Below are 12,455 nucleotides of genomic sequence, written 5' to 3'. Positions count from 1 at the left end.
ATTGATCAACTCTGCATTATCGTCTCTGCTGTCTTTTGCCATGTGTGTCATAAAAATTCCACTTAAGCTGATTGAGATATTTGATCGCGCGAGGTTGCATTGTCTGTGGAGGAAAGAAGTGGACCGTGATGCCAAATCTCACTCCTTAGCCGCCTGGGACATGGTATGCCCACCAAAGAAAAATGAAGGCCTTGGGGTTTTAAACTTGCAAATTCAAAACAAAGCATTGCTTATCAAATACCTTCACAAATTCATCCACAAACAAGATGTGCCGTGGGTAATGCTAGTATGGAATGCACATTATGATGATTCACCCCCACATGCAAAACCTAGTTGCGGTTCTTTTTGGTGGCGCGATATTTTCTCTCTAATAGATATCTACCACGGGATCACCTCTTGTATTCCTGCTACGGGGGATACAAGCCTTCTTTGGAAAGATGTTTGGTTTAATGAGAGACCTTTGATGGACACCCACGAACACCTATTCTTTTTTGCCACAAATGAGGATATCTCTTTGGTGCAATACTACAACAACGATGACCACATGGACAACTTCCTCCTGCCTCTGTCAATGGAAGCCAAAGCTGAGCTTGACAATTTGCAAGTGATCATGGATGGGGTCAACTTGGAATCCATGGGGACAGATCAATGGATTTTATGCTGGGGCGATGCTGTTTTCAAGCCTAAGAAGTTTTATAACTTCATGTTCAGGAATATATTGGTGCCACAATGCATCACCTCCATTTGGAAAACAAAGTGTATCATGAGACATGAAGTGTTTGCTTGGTTAATGTTGTATGACAGAGTTAATACGAGGGACATGCTTCTTAGAAGACACTTTAACATTGGAGAGGATCATACATGTCCAGTGAGTGACATGGAGGTTCTGGAATCAAACACACATCTATTCTATGAGTGTCCATTTGCTACAAAGTGTTGGGAAACTGTGGGCATCCATTGGGACAATCAGCTGGACTTGCAGCAAAAATACAAGAGAGCTAGATCTTGCTGGCAGGGGCCTCTATTCAAAGAGATAACCATACTCACATCCTGGAACATTTGGAAGCAGTGCAATAGAAAGGTGTTTGATGGTCAAGTAGCCATCCACCTGAGTGGCTAAGAAAGCTCAAGTAAGATTTTGTGATCTTGGGTTTCAGGATCAACCCTCAAAACTTAACCTTTTTAGAAGGTTTCAGCAACTCTTTTATTGTTTAAACTTCTAATAAGGATAGCTGAGTGATTACCTTGTTTTTCTTCTTTGGACATGGCCCATTCTGGGCATGCCTTTCTTGTAAAAGTCATGCAAATCCCGCCCCTCCTGTTAACCATAGGTTAACATTTTAATAAAGGAAAAGCAACAGTAGGAGTCTCTCCTGCTGTTTTCATTGCTAAAAAAACGTCAACAGTAGCATCTGCAGCAGGCTTGGCACCCAACGGTACTTCCAGGATGCAATTCTTCTATGCAACAATGAGGATAATCTTCAAGTTAAGGACCCAGTCCGTGTAGTTGCTGCCATCATCTTTCAACTTAGCTTTCTCTAGGAACGCATTAAAAATCAAAGGAACGGTAGCACGAGCCATTTATCTACAACAACATAGACATGCAAAATACTATCAGGTACTAAGTTCATGATAAATTAAAGTTCAATTAGTCATATTACTTAAGAACTCCCACTTAGAGATCCAAATTAACTAAGCCATGTCCGATCATCACGTGAGATGGAGTAGTTTTCAATGGTGAACATCACTATGTTGATCATATCTACTATATGATTCACGCTCGACCTTTCAATCTCAGTGTTCCGAGGCCATATCTGCATATGCTAGGCTCGTCAAGTTTAACCTGAGTATTCTGCGTGTGCAAAACTGGCTTGCACCTGTTGTATGTGAATGTAGAGATTATCACACCCGATCATCATGTGGTGTCTCGGCACGACGAACTGTAGCAATGGTGCATACTCAGGGAAAACACTTGTACCTTGAAATTTAGTAAGGGATCATCTTATAATGCTACCGCCGTACTGAGATAAATACGATGCATAAAGGATAAAAATCACATGCAATCAAAATATGTGACATGATATGACCATCATCATCTTATGCTCATGATCTCCATCACCGAAGCATCATCATGATCTCCATCCTCACCGGCATGACACCTTGATCTCCATCGTAGCATCGTTGTCGTCTCGCCAACTATTGTTACTACGACTATCGCTACCGCTTAGTGATAAAGTAAAACAATTACATGGTGGTTGCATTGCATACAATAAAGCGACAACCATATGGCTCCTGCCAGTTGCCGATAAATTTGTTAAAAAACATGATCATCTCATACAACAATTTATATCACATCATGCCTTGACCATATCACATCACAGCAAGCCCTGCACAAACAAGTTAGACGTCCTCTACTTTGTTGTTGCAAGTTTTACGTGGCTGCTACGGGCTTCTAGCAAGAACCGTTCTTACCTACGCATCAAAACCACAATGATTTTTTGTCAAGTGTGATGTTTTAACCTTCAACAAGGACCGGGCGTAGCCACACTCGATTCAACGAAAGTTGGAGAAATAGACACCCGCCAGCCACCTATGTGCATAAGCACATTGGTAGAACCAGTCTCATGAACACGGTCATGTAATGTCGGTTCGGGCCGCTTCATCCAACAATACCACAGAATTAAAGTATGACATGTTGGTAAACAGTATGACTATTATCGCCCACAACTCTTTGTGTTCTACTCGTGCATATAACATCTATATATAGACCTAGCTCGGATGCCACTGTTGGGGAGCGCGATAATTTAATTTTTTTCCTACGATCACACAAGATCTATCTAGGAGATGCATAGCAACGAGAGGGGAGAGTGTTGTCTACGTACCCTCGTAGACCGAAAGCGGAAGCGTTATGACAACACGGTTGATGTAGTCGTACATCTTCACGATCTGACCAATCCTAGCATCGAAGGTACAGGCCGGTGATGTCCCATGAACTCTAGATCCAGCTGAGGTCGAGGGAGAGTTTCTTCAGCACGACGACGTGTTGATGGTGATGATGAAGTTACGAGCGCAGGGCTTCGCCTAAGCACTATGACGATATGATCGAGGTGGAAATATGTGGAGGGGGGCACTGCACATGGCTAAACAATCAACTTGTGTGTCTATGGGGTGCCTCCTGGCCATGTATATAAAGGAGGGGACGGAAGAGGTGGCCGGCCCAAAGGGGGTGCGCCAGGCGTGGGGAATCCTACTAGGACTCTCCAGTCCAAGTAGGACTCCCCTCCTCTTTCCTATTCCTAGTAGGAGAAGGAGGGAAGGAGGAAGAGGGGAGAAGGAAGGAGGGGGGGGGGGGTTCCGCACCCTCCTAGTCCAATTCGTACCCTACTCTCATTTCCTATATGGCCCATTAAGGCCCATTACATCCCCCAGCAAATTCCCGTAACTCTCCGGTACTCCAAAAAATACCCGAATCACTCGAAGCCTTTCCAATGTCCGAAGATAGCCTTCCAATATATAGATCTTTACGTTTAGACCATTTGGAGACTCCTGGTCATGTCCGTGATCTCATCCGGGACTCCGAACAACCTTCGGTACATCAAATCACATAAACTCATAATACCAATCCTCAGCGAACGTTAAGCGTGTGGAGCCTATGTGTTCGAGAACTATGTAGACATGACCGAGACACATCTACGGTCAATAACCAATAGCGGAACCTGGATGCTCATTTTGTTTCCTACATATTCTACGAAGATCTTTATCAGTCAAACCGCATAACAACTTACGTTGTTCCCTTTGTCATCGTTATGTTATTTGCTCGATATTCAATCGTCGGTATCATCATACCTAGTTCAATATCGTTACCGGCAAGTCTCTTTACTCGTTCCATAATACTTCATCTTGCAACTAACTCATTAGTCACATTGCTTGCAAGGCTTATAGTGATGAGCATTACCGAGAGGGCCCAGAGATACCTCTCTGAAACACGGAGTGACAAATCCTAATCTCGATCTATGCCAACCCAACAGACACCTTCGGAGACACCTGTAGAGCATCTTTATAATCACCCAGTTACGCTGTGACGTTTGATAGCACACAAGGTGTCGTGGAATTGTCACGTCAGATGTCCTCGTGAAAGGACTTAGTTGTGGAGCCATCGCAACTAGGAAGCTTGAAGGGGTTAATCGGGACAAAGGACACGAGAGGTTTTATACTAGTTCGGCCCCTTACGGTGAAGGTAAGGCCTATGTCTAGTTGGGTTGGTATTGATGTTTCGATGACCAGGGAGCGAGATACGCTATGCCTGGCTCTCGATGAGTTGTTTCTTGCCCTAAGTCGCCCGCAGGTTGTCCCCTTATATACACGGGTTGACGCCCTGCGGCTTACAGAGTCCCGGCCGGCTTATACACAATGTCCGGCTCGGTGACTAGTTAAGTCTACCTTATGATACAAGTATATTACTATGGCGGTTTACTACAACGGGCCTTAAGTTGCCTGCGGGCCTTAAGCTCTCTATGAACCGCCATCTTCATACTTTGGTGTTGGGCTTCTCTCTGGTGAATCCTCTTTGCATAACCCGGCCCCTCCTGGGCGGCTTACACAAATAGTTATATCCCCAACACAAGGTGTTCCTCCAGTATTCGGGGGTTGCATAATCTCATAGTCTGAGGAACATGTATACGTCATGAAGAAAGAAGTAGCAATGAAACTGTAACGATCATAATGCTAAGCTAACAGATGGGTCATGTCCATCGCATCATTCTCCTAATGATGTGATCCCGTTCATCAAATGCGAACACATGTCTATGGTTAGGAAACATAACCATCTTTGATTAACGAGCTAGTCAAGTAGAGGCATACTAGGGACACTATGTTTTGCCTATGTATTCACACATGCACTACGTTCCCGGTTAATAAAATTCTAGCATGAATAATAAACATTTATCATGAAATAAGGAAATAAATAATAACTTTATTATTGCCTCTAGGGCATATTTCTTTCAGTATTCATGTGGCATTGTATGCCTTTTGTATGTTTCCCCAGCTATTATGTAATGGTACGATGTAATGATATCCACCTTGCAAAAGCGTTTCAATATGCGACTCTATCCTTGGTGGGACCTTCGAGTTCCTCTCGGATAGGATCGCATATTGGGCATGATATTACCACAGACCTTAGGGTCCATAGTTATTAGCTAGATGGTTTCTTCTCTCTCTCTGATTCTCAATACCATGTTCTCCTCGATGTTCTGGGAGATCTACTCGATGTAATATTCTTTTACGGTGTGTTTGCCGAGATCCGATGAATTGTAGATTTATGATTAGATTATCTATGAATATTATTTGGTTCTTCTCTGAATTCTTATATGCATGATTTGATATTTTTGCAAGTCTCTTCAAATTATGTTTAGTTTGGCCTACTAGATTGATCTTCCTTGCAATAGGAGAAGTGGTTAGCTTTGGGTTCAATCTTGCGGTGTCCTCTCCCCGTGACAGTAGGGGCAGCAAGACATGTATTGTATTGTTGCCATCGAGGATAAAACGATGGGGTTTTCATCAATTGCTTGAGTTAATTTCTCTACATCATGTCATATTACTTAATGCGTTACTCCGTTCTTTATGAACTTAATACTCTAGATGTATGCTGGATAGTGGTCAATGTGTGGAGTAACAGTAGTAGATGCAGAATCATTTCGGTCTAGTTGACACGGACGTGATGCCTATGTTCATGATCATTGCCTTAGATATTGTCATAACTTTGCGCTTTTCTATCAATAGCTCGGTAGTAATTTGTTCACCCACCGTAATATTTGCTATCTTGGTAGAAGCCACTAGTGAAACCTAAGGCCCCCGGGTCTCTTTTCCATCATACAAGTTCTCTTTTACATCTTACTAGTTTCTGATATACTATTTTGCAATCTTTTACTTTCTGATCTATAAACCAAAAATACCAAAAATATTTACTTTACCGTTTATCTATCTCTATCAGATCTCACTTTTGCAAGTGACCGTGAAGGGATTGACAACCCCTTTATCACGTTGGGTGCAAGTTGTTAATTGTTTGTGCAGGTACTCAGTGACTTGTGTGTTGTCTCCTACTAGATTGATACCTTGGTTCTCAAAACTGAGGGAAATACTTATGTTACTTTGCTGCATCACCCTTTCCTCTTCAAGGGAAAACCAACGCAAGCTCAAGAGGTAGCAAGAAGGATTTCTAGCACTGTTGTCGGGGAGATCTACGTCAAGTCAAGCCATACCAAGTACCCACCATACACTCTTCTTCCTTGCATTACATTATTCGCCATTCGCCTCTCGTTTTCCTCTCCCCCACTTCTAAAATGATTTTCGAATTTTTTTGCCTTCTCTCATTGTTCCCTTATTTGCTTAAGTTTGCCTTTCTATCACTATGGCCGAACCAAAAGGGGCTAAGGGTTTTCTCGTGGGTTTTAATCCTTTGGATAGTCCCTCTGTCCTCTCTAAGCTCATAAATAATGATGCTATGGAAAGACCTACCAGGGTTATTAATGAGAGTTTTAACAATTTTGATGAAGATGATCCCGGAATTGTTTGTTATTTGCTTGATGAATCTTTGAAAGATGCTTGGGATAGGCTATTAAGGATCCGAGCCAGCTATGGGCCCCAATATCAAATTGAGATATACTTGAAAAGTTTTTATGTTGGCTTACCCTCTTCCTTTCAAGCAAGTTTTGGATTCTATATTTGAAGAAGGTTTTCTTGAAGGGGATGCCATCGATACTTATGAAAATATGAAAGCTATATTTGGGCACCCTGTCGTGGAAATATCACGTCAGATGTCCTCATAGAAGGACTTAGTCATGGAGCCATCACTATGGGTTAGCTTAAAGGGGTTAAACCGGACAAAGGACACAAGGGTTTTTATACTAGTTCGGCCCCTTCGATGAAGGTAAAGGCCTACGTCTAGTTGTGATGGGATTATTGGGGTCTTGCTAACCAGGGAGCTAAACAAGCTATGCCTGGCTATCGAGTTGTTGTTTCTTGTCCTTGAACCGCCGGCGGGTCATCCCCTTATATACACGGGTTGACGCCCAGCCAGTTTACAGAGTCCCGAGGCTGACTCATACAAGTGTTCGGCTCGGTCTCTCCTTTCCTTATCTTACAATACAAGCTATATGACTATGGCGGTTTACCACTATGGGCCCTAATCCGCCTTTGGGCTCCGGGCCTCTAAGCTTCATAGTAAAGTGCCATCTTCTAAGTCTTCGTGGGCGTCAATATAGTTGAGGGTGAAACGGCCCCTCCTGGGCGGTTTACACTCAGTAGTTATATCCCCAACATTAGGCCCCAGATTGATTTGAACCTGTTCATGTCAATCTTCAGTACTTTAGAAAAATCCTATGAATACCTTCCTTCATTTCTCGTAAACCGCCATGATGTCTTCTTTTATAAACTTTGTTAAACCACCATGACGCCATCCTCTGGATACAGCAACGGATCATCATGACGTCATCCCTGTAAAAAACGAATAAAAAGATTCCCTTCATTTAATGTCATCCCGGAAATCGAGGCGACAGCTGCGCCACTTGCCGCTTTGGACTCCTCGATTCTCGCACCTGTCACTTATCCCCCTGCCCTGTTATAAATAAGCCCGACAGGCACTTTCATTTTCTCCCCTTTCTTCTCATCTTCTTCCTCACGACCCAAAGAACCCCAGCGCCGCCGTCGCCGTCGATCTTCGAATCTGCACCGACCAAGGCCGTTGCATCACCCTGTTTGTTCCGGAGACCCTGCCGCACTCCTCCGCCGCTGAGTGGCCCTGGTAAGTTCTCTTCCCTGTAACCCTAGATCTCCATTAGGGTTTCAAGTTCATCCATGTTCGTCGCCGTTCATCAGTTCTTCTGTGTTCCTCCTTCTAGTCTTTCTACTAAGTATACATATGTGCGCCTGATAGTTTTAAACTGCGGCTAGATCCATGTTGTTAGTTCACCGTACCGTAGCATCTTACTACTTCTGAATACACTCCGTCTGGTTCATCTCTGTTCCTCTTTAGCGCCATTGTAGGGCTCAGGAACATTTTCTTTAGTTATCCACGGTAGATCCAAAATTGTACTGCCATATTGTGAAACCTGTTTTTGTAACACTCAGTAGATTTTCAGCTCTGGCCCTTCTGCTAAGGGCGGTTTAACCTTTGATAGTCAATCCGCCATACACCATTAGTCCTCACTTAAACCGCCAATTTGACTTGAATAGCAATTTTCCGGTTTAACACTGAGTAATATACTTAAACCGTCAATGGTAAACCGGCTTTCACTTTTTCTTTCATAGTTTGCCTTTCCACGATGCCAAAACAATTCTCTGCCTGCAATTGGGTTCCGTCCAAGATCACCGAGACACAAATCAACGGATATGTCACCACTGGCGCTTTAGCCTCGAAAATGATCCTTCAGTGGCGAGTTCCGGACTCTGAGTGCCCTCCTGAACCTCAAGATGGAGAGGTGATTGTGTTTATGCAACACTTAGATCGGGGATTCAGCCTGCCCGGATCAAAATTCTTCCGGGATGTCCTTGCGAGCTTTCAACTCCATCACAAGATATTGGACCGAATTCCATGTCCAATATATGCAACTTTCAAGTATTCTGTGAAGTGTACCTTCAAGATGAACCATCTATGGAGTTGTTTCGGGATTTTTTTTCATTTAAACCGCCGTACGGAGTTCTCTGATAGTCCCAACACGGAACTTGGTGGGGTATCAATCCAGAAGAGAAAAGAAGCTGGCTTTCCCCATGCAAAACACCATAGCCATCCTAAAGATTGGAACCAAACTTGGTTTTAGTGCCGGAATACTGCCACTGATGGAGAAAATCCCTTGCCGGGTTACCGCCCTCACCGGCTTAGCAACCTCCATCCGTTACCTCCATGCTTAACTTCTCAAGAACGGAAGGTTTATGCACCTCAACTCGCCAAGCTACGGGCTCTAATGGCCAACGGTTTGACTGGAATTCATCTCGTCCGCTGCTGGGTTTCTTGGGGCATTCTGCCTTTAAGCCGCCTCCCCGGTTTGATGCATGAATACACCGGAGACATTAAAGATCCTCAACAATATCACGAAATAGTAATGTCAGACCTTGAAGTTACCGAATCTGTGAAAAAGATGCTTGACGAACTGATCGCCGCCTGCAGCCAGACCGGGTTGCCACCTTTTTGCGCCACCAACAAACCACCAGCGGTAAGTTTAACTTAATGCTCACTGATTTGCCTGTGCTTTAACAATGTGCTAATACTCCTTTCCTTTAATTTTTGCAGGCCAACAGCTCTTTCTGGAAACGGACTAAACTGGCTAGAGCTCCTCATGCAAAAAGCAAGGTCACCAAGAAAGCGGGCAAGAAGAAAACCACCGAATCTTCTGATCCACCAGAAGATGTTGACGAATCAGACCCAGAGGTAGAACTTGATTCACTTGGTTCCTTTTTCATACACCTTATTAACAATGACTATTCCCAGGATGATGCGGCAGCCAGTCGTGCAGATCATGTTGAGGTAATCTCTCTTTCTTCCGATTCAGATCTTGTGCCGGTTCAAAGATTTCGCCGTGCAGTTCGGAAAGTAAAATACTCTCACCCTCTTGCTTATCTGGATCCAAAATTTTCTTTGAAGACACAACAAGCTGAAGAACGTCGCACAACCCGGCACAGTGGCCAGCAGATCACCTCTTCCGGTTTACCGGATACGCCAAATCGGAAACGTCGCCCAGAGGTTACTTGTTCTCCCGAAAAACTTTATCCTTTGAAGGGTTTCTTCAGAGACCCACTTAATCCGTCTGATCCAAATTACCAGGCGTCTTCCAATTCGTCTGGCTGTTCATCAACCACTCAGCTGCCTCCTCTTAAAACCGTCCCTGGGTAAGTGTACTATTCTTCATGTTTTTCCTTCATAATTTGGTTTACCGTGCTAATCTTTGTTGTGATGCCACAGTGCCAAAGCTCGCCTGAGCAAGAAGGCTAAAACTAATACCCCCCTTGGTGAGGTTGAACTGGAGAGGGCTGCTGAGGATACCGGTAGAAATACCGATGTCATGGATGATTCCATCCCACAAGGCAAGAACACTGAAGCTAATCCGCCGGAAGCTGACCCGGTGACTCACATTGATCTGTCAAGCCCTCATGTTACCCCTCAGAGCCCGGCTGCCAATCCGCTGAGCCCGGCTGCTAACCCGCCAAGTCCAGCTAGGGGTACCAGCAATCCGCCAAGTCCACCAAGAAATGACGATGATGATGTTGTAATTACTGGCACAGCTCACACCAGTCCTGGTAATCCGGTTATCTTGGCGCCAAGGAGGAATTCACTGCTATGGGAAAGGGGAAAGGGAAGATGGATTTATCCAACTTCATCAACCTTAGCGCTGAAGAACTTCATTCCGGTTATTTAAACCGCCTGTACACCAGCCGTGACCTTGAAGCCGGTTTGGTGAACCTGATGAAGGAGCGTTATGAGGTATGAACACTTTGAAATTTATTATATTCTGTATATCTTCTCCATTGTAGCCCCAAGGGCCGGTTTATCTCCTAAAGATAAACGAAGACTTTGATATAAAGAACTCCAACGTAGTAGCCCCCAAGGACCGGTTTGTCTTTTTTGAAGACAATCCGGGACTGTCTTGTCCTTGTTTCATTGCCTTTCCTTATGATTGATCAAATGTGCATTAACCCCCAAGTGCCAAGCTTAATACCTGGATTGAGCCTTGGGACTTTAAAAAATATTCACTTTAAAAAGCAATCCACATTAGCCCCCAAGTGCCAAGTGTTTAATTGATTATGCGCTTGGGACTTTAAGAGATCTGTAACTGTTGTATCATCTGACTTTGCAGGCTGACATGAAGACCAAAGAGTCCCAAACCGCCGATCTTCAAGAAATCCTTAAGGTACAGCAAGAAGAAACCTCTAAAGCCAAAGAAAAGCTCAAGGGTGCCTTGGCAGCCATGGAACAACTTAAAGAGGGCTTCAAAACTGAACGCACTAACTGGGAGACTGAAAAGGCTGTTTTATTGAAGCGGGCAGAAGATGCTGAAGCAGCCCTTAAACCGGTAGAAGAAGAACTGACGGGTCTGAAGCATCAAGTGGATTCCATGATGGCGGCCGTGTTCTGTAAGTACCTTATAACACCTGCTCTGTAGTTCTATCAACTCCGCCGGTTTAACTTGAATTTTCTTAAACCGCCGCAGGCAATCACATTACTCATCTTGGGACAAACATGCGGATGAAGCTAAAAGCAGCCTATACGTTGATTGAGCAACTGTATACCGGTGCTCAGCGAATCATCTCTGCAGCTTCATATAACAGACCGACGCCAACATTGATCAAGGATACATTAAGAAGATTATCCATGACACCGACTTAGATAGAGGAGGTGAAGCGATCCGCTGCCAGGGCTGGCGCTTTACTGGCACTGACTCGGGCCAAAGCATGGATATCTGACTTAGATCCGGTTGACATCGCCAAGGGGTTTCCAGATGAACAAGCAGACGGATCAGCATTTGACAATGACACACTCAAAGCTCTAACAAAGGAGATGCGCCCGCTGTCCAGTCAACTTGCTGTAGAGGCTAACCTGACGGTTCATCGGTCTTTTTATGATGAGAGGAATCAATGGGTGGATACAACTGTGACAGAAGCGTAAAACCTTATCCCGCCAATCCGTAAGCACACTTATGCCCCTGATGTTGACCCGGCCGATCTGATAAGTGAAGAAGCTGTCTTTCAGGCTCTAACCCGGATTGACTGGACCAACCTTGACTTCCAGCCTCTGGGTGGAGAGGAGGAGGTTGAACCGGCGCCTGAAGATCCTTCCACTTCACGTCGTCCTGGCAATGAGTCTTAATCCAACATTTGTGTTTCTGTGACAAACTTTTGTTGTGCAAGAACAATCAGCTTTTGGGGCCTCAAAGTGCCTTGTAATAGGCTAGTTAAAACTCTTTTATTTGTTGTGCTGATGCACGACCTGCGTTGAACCGCCATAATATATGCAATGTTCGTTTATGCTTTGATAATGCGACTCTAAAGCTTGCATAGAGAAAGTTTGTCCTGGCGGTTTACCACTGGACGGGTCATAATACCCAAGATAAAGCCTGATTAATAATCAAACCTTAAGAAATATGAAATAACTCATACCTGTGATGTGATATCACTTTAGTTGGTTTACCAACTTTGATTGTAATAAGGGTGAAGACCCAAATCTTGAATTTGTATAACTCCACCATGTACTGATGGCGTATAATAAGTCGTGCCGAGTTACGATGAACACCAGATGACCAAAACTGGCGACAAGTAGTCAAAGCCTGGCCGGGTTAATAAACTCCGGTTTGATAATAAGGTCTGTCAACTTGTAGTTGAAAACCAAGCCAGTTTAAGAAACACCGGGCTAATAAGATGACTGAAAAGCCATACCAGATCAAAGATACCGGTTTAACATAGAATTCGTC

This window comes from Triticum dicoccoides, chromosome 2B (genome assembly GCF_002162155.2).
Source record: "Triticum dicoccoides isolate Atlit2015 ecotype Zavitan chromosome 2B, WEW_v2.0, whole genome shotgun sequence".
Classification (NCBI taxonomy): domain Eukaryota; kingdom Viridiplantae; phylum Streptophyta; class Magnoliopsida; order Poales; family Poaceae; genus Triticum; species Triticum dicoccoides.
The sequence above is the reverse complement of the archived record's forward strand: the minus strand, read 5'-3'. Positions refer to the sequence as shown.